Source organism: Halichoerus grypus, chromosome 12 (genome assembly GCF_964656455.1).
Source record: "Halichoerus grypus chromosome 12, mHalGry1.hap1.1, whole genome shotgun sequence".
Taxonomy (NCBI): domain Eukaryota; kingdom Metazoa; phylum Chordata; class Mammalia; order Carnivora; family Phocidae; genus Halichoerus; species Halichoerus grypus.
The window spans coordinates 57,368,412-57,373,827 of record NC_135723.1 but is presented as its reverse complement, the minus strand read 5'-3'; positions in this window follow the sequence as shown (position 1 = coordinate 57,373,827).

Sequence of the window (5,416 nt, the reverse complement as noted above, 5' to 3'; positions counted from 1 at the left end):
AATATTTTATCAAATGGACATGTTCTGAGCCTCAACATACAGTCTTGGCAAATTATGTGGACTGAAATAGCTGCATACAGAGAAACACAGGAAGATTTTCATGTTCAGTTTCAATGTTTCCACCATGGGTGAACCAGTAAAATTTTGTACATCTGACTGAAATTACAAAATACCTCTGTTTAGCTACAAAAGGCATTAACTTTCCTTTTGATCAGTTCAGGATTCCAGAGAATTCCCTAAAGTCTCAGTACTAGGAATCGGTGTGCTTCTAAACAACATCTTTCTTTTTTTTAATCTTTCAATACTATGAAGCATGGAACTGTCCATATTTCCCTTTTTTGCAATGGCCACAAGGAAACTCAAGCTCAAATTTGTAGCCTGATGCTGGTAGCAAAGTATACGGCTTACATTCAGAAGCAAAATGTAAGGTCTACATTTTATATCTAGTTTTACCCTTGGTGTTGCACCATTTTTAAAATCTTATTTGATTTTGTTTTTACTCTCGTTTTCACATGTAATTCTATAAGCTCCCACAAATCATACTAAAATAAAATTCAAACTCTTTATTATGGCCCAAACAAAGGAACTTCTCTCTAATACATCTGCCATCCCTCTGCTCCCTGTTCACACTGGCCTCCCTGCTGTTCCTTGCGCTCACCAAGCACTTTCCTATCTCAGAGCTTTTGCACCTGCTGTTCCCTCTTCCTGCCAAGCTCCTCCCCTCCAAGTCTCACCCTTTGCTTCTGCTCCAGTGTCACCTCTGCAGATAGGCTGCTCTGGCCACCATGTCTAAAGCAGCATCCTCTATTCCCTTTGCCTCCTACCCTACTTTGCTTGTTTTAGAACATTTATCATGACCTCACATTATAGAACATTTTATACCGGCAGCCTGCGGGAGAGTGGTTATGAATACAGACTCAGGAACCAGACTGGGTTCATATTCCAACTTGACCACTTTCTAGTTTTGTGACCTTGGCCAAATTATTTCACCTCTTTGGGCTTCAGTTTCTTCATCTATAAATGAAAAACATATAAAATAGTGCAAATAGCAATGCTAAGTATTTCATTTGTGAATAAATAAATAATTACTGTTTATCATCTAACGCTCACTTGATCTGTCTTATGCATCACTATATTCTTAAATTGAAGAACAGTACCTGACATGTGGTTGGTGCGTAATCTGTTGAATAAATTCTCTGCTGGAATCAGACAAGGGCATTAAAAGTTAAATAAATCCATCTTAAACCTAGGGTTAAAGAGAAAGAGCACTGGGCTAAGACTTGGAAGACAGAGATTTCAGTTCTTGCTTTGTCACTTGGAAGCCAGTTGACTTCAGGCAAATAGTTATAATCTGCCCAAGTCAACTAAACAAACTGGAATAAGAAAAGTCTGCTCTGCTCCAGAGGTATTGGGAAAGTAAACAAATCTGCCCTTGCTCCATAAATAAGGGCTATGTAGTGTTCCCCAAGGATAAAGTGAAGGTGGGTTTATTAAGCATTTCTATGTGGTGGGCTCTGAAATAAGCTCTGGGAATGTGGAGACTAAAGACTTGGTTCACCCTGGGAATATAAAGACGAAAGACTTTTTAGTTTATTTATTTATTTATTTTTTGGTCAGCTCTAAGGGAACTGACAAAATCACAAGGAAGAAAGAAAAGTAACCAATTACAATAGAGTGGTGGTGAGTGCTTTGGTTGGGGTTGAGTTTTGGAAGCCCAGAAGAGAGGCACCTATCGGTGTGACCTTCACACTGAAACTTGGGTGGGTAAAGTGGAATTGTCTGGATGGGAAGGATTGTTCCAGACAGAAGGAGTATGCGTGCAAAGATGTGGAGCTGTTTCCATCTCACATTTCAGGAACTAAAGATTGTTTAGCACACCAGGTGGTGGGTGCATGAGAGGAAATGGCTGATGAGGATATGGGACAGGTAGGCAGGGGCCCCATCTTATGGGGTGATACTAAAATTCTCCTCCTCACCCTCCCCCTTCTCCGTAAAAGTACGTGAGTATCCTCTGGAGCTCAGCAATCTCTCCTTGCCCTGGGAGCCATCTTGATTCTCGATGGCCTCAAGGCTGCCTGCTGAGATGTACGTCTTGTGCCTGAGGGAAGCCGACAGCATTCCTCAGAGAGGGGGTGGGTGATAACCCAAGTCGTCAGACCTAGTCAAATTTTTCCTAGACAAACATGCACTAAGCCTTCCAATGCTTGAGGAGAAGGCTGAAGAGAGGGCATGGGTGGAAGAGAAAGAACAGTTGGAGTTAGGCACAAGCCTAATCTTTTAGACACCTTGAGCCTATTCTTTCTTTTCTCCAAATTATTTCTTTCATTGCTTTCTCCCATCATGGCAGATGATTTCACTGATGGCTCCAGTTCTCCACCCATCTCTGTATCTGTGCCCTTTGCCACGTGAGCCATGGCAGCAAGAGGGGACTCTATTTCCCCACCTATTGAACATGGCTTGGCTTTCTTTGGCCAAGAGAGTGTGTTGGAGGTGCTGGTGTGTAGATTCCAAGTCTAGCCCTCAGTTCCCTGGGGAACCCTGCCTCTGCCATGAGGACAAGGCTGGGTTGGCCTTCTGCAATATGAGAGGCGAAATGGGAGATAGTGGAGTCATTCCCATGAAAGCCATTCTAGACCAGTGACCCCCAGCCAGCCTGGCAGGTAACTGCAGAAGCATGAACAAGTTCTAGCTGAGGTGTGCCAAGCCCTGACCACCAGCAAAACCACTTACCCAAGCCTTAGGCTTGGGAGAAATGATTAATGGTTGTTGGTTAAACTACAGTGTTTTAGAGTGTTTGCTATTCAGAATAGCTAGTTAATACAGTTACCGATATTCTTTCCCTTTTTGTCCCTTCTTCCCCAAAAAGGGTTGAAGAGGCATGATCCTGGTGAATAAATTAGGGAGAGGTCTTGAGTCACCATTGGAGGGTTTCTTCTCTCTACTCTTTCATCCTAGGATTAAAATTTCTACTTATGTGAGTACTAAATGCCCAGAAGAGACACCACTTATGTTGTGAAACATGTTTTCCATTCTGATAAACCAATTTTCCCTTTACCCACAGCACAGTTCCTCTGCATTCTGAGGTGGAAGGTCAGTGCTAATTGGCATGGCTGCTCAAATCTTCTCTGGGCATCGCCTCACAAAAAATCCTTGCAAAGTGGAGGATGGCTGGTGGGGGTGGGGGGGAGGACAGCACAATTCTGATCAAGGGCTAAAGATAATTTCACTGGCTCACTATGGGCCTTGTTTGTTGGTGATAAAATAAGGGCTAGCAGCTCAGCAACCAAAGTGGCTCCAGAGCTGATGTGTGGCCAAGTTGTCTTGATGAAAAGGCAGGGAGTTGTAAGGCCCACTTGCTCTTTAATGGGCACTTTGTGCTTGTCTGGCTTCTCAGCCAGAGATCAGGAAAAATCTATTAGTGAGATCCACACCATTCACTTCTCATGCTAGAGCCATCTGGGAGAAGTCCTACACATTCCTTTTCTGAACCTCTAATTGGAACTGCTGACTGAGTCCTGTGTACCTGAGTGGCTTAAGATGGGGATGCTGAGAGCCCCAGTACCAAAGCAGTTGAAAGGGCAGTGGGAGATGTCATTCACGTCGTCCACAGATCCCTTTGGGTGGATGTGGATGGATGCCAGGAGCAGCCGGCCTAAGTTTCTATGCAAAGGTGGTCGATTTGTCGTGCCCTCTGACTGCACTTCTGCAGCTGAACTCTGCCGACCCCAGTGGACTGAGACTGAGTGTGTTGGAAGGAAGCTGGCAAAGAGGCAGGGCTCGTTTTCCGAGCCTTCCCTCAGAGTCTCAGAAACCCAGACAGGATGTCTTCTGAAAGAGGCCTTCTGGCTAGAGTTTTCAATGACAGGAGGCGGGAGCTACTTGCAAATTTAACAGGGAAAACCATTCAGATGTGGCTGGTTGGCTCCAATTAATCATCCTCATGGGTCTTCAGAGGGCTGAAGGAGTTCTGGACCATCGTGTCGCTCAATAGTTCACACCCACACAACTTGCTCATTTAGTCAGTCATTCCTTGGAAGGCCAGGCCTGCTGCTGTTTGCAGGTGACAAGGTGTACTTACTCAATGTGAGTGGGATGGGGGGACTCCAGGGGAAGCCAGGCTTCTTTCCACAGTGTATTCTTTTGCATTTCACAGCAAAGGCTTTTTCTAAAGAAGGCATTCAATTTATTTATCAAACTTTTATTGGGTACCTACTATGTGCTGGGACCCCTGTGCATGGGAATGCAAGAAGGAACACAGTGTGGCTCCGGCTCACATGTTGTTCAAGGGCACCAGGTTCTTCCTTGGAATACCCTGTCCTTCTGATTCTCTGGGCACCCAGCACCGCAGCCCTTTGCCCTCTGTGTGCACTAGGCCCTAATGTAACTGGAAGTACCGGGAAGGTTGGAGTGGGGTTTTCTCCTTCCCCCAGAAATGTAATGGGTGATTCTTCTTTCTTACATATCTATGAAAATGAAACTTTTATATTTTGTTAATTTTCATTCCTTCACATTCCAAAATGTGTGTGTGTGTGTATACAGGTTATAAGATGAAACAGGTTATAAGATAAAAAGGGTTATAAGATAAAAAGGGAAAGGATACAAGGGAGACTACAAGAAGGAAGAAACATACAAAATATGTGTCATGACAGAATGGGAGAAGATATTTGCGAATGACATATCAGACAAAGGGCTACTATCCAAAATCTATAAAGAACTTATCAAACTCAACACCCAAAGAACAAATAATCCAATCAAGAAATGGGCAGAAGACATGAACAGACATTTTTCTAAAGAAGACATCCAAATGGCCAACAGACACAAGAAAAGATGCTCAACATCACTTGGCATCAGGGAAATCCAAATCAAAACCTCAATGAGATACCACCTCACACCAGTCAGAATGGCTAAAATTAACAAGTCAGGAAATGACAGATGTTGGCGGGGATGCGGAGAAAGGGGAACCCTCCTACACTGTTGGTGGGAATGCAAGCTGGTGCAGCCACTCTGGAAAACAGTATGGAGGTTCCTCAAAAAGTTGAAAATAGAGCTACCCTATGACCCAGCAATTGCACTACTGGGTATTTACCCCAAAGATACAAATGTAGTGATCTGAAGGGGTATGTGCACCCCAATGTTTATAGCAGCAATGTCCACAATAGCCAAACTATGGAAAGAGCCAAGATGTCCATCAACAGATGAATGGATAAAGAAGAAGTGGTATATATATACAATGGAATATTATGCAGCCATCAAAAAACCCGAAATCTTGCCACTTGGAGTAACGTGGATGGAACCGGAGGATATTATGCTAAGCGAAATAAGTCAGTCAGAGAAAGACAAGTATCATATGATCTCACTGCTATAAGGAATTCTTAATCTCAGGAAACAAACTGAGGGTTGTGGAGTGGTGGGGGTG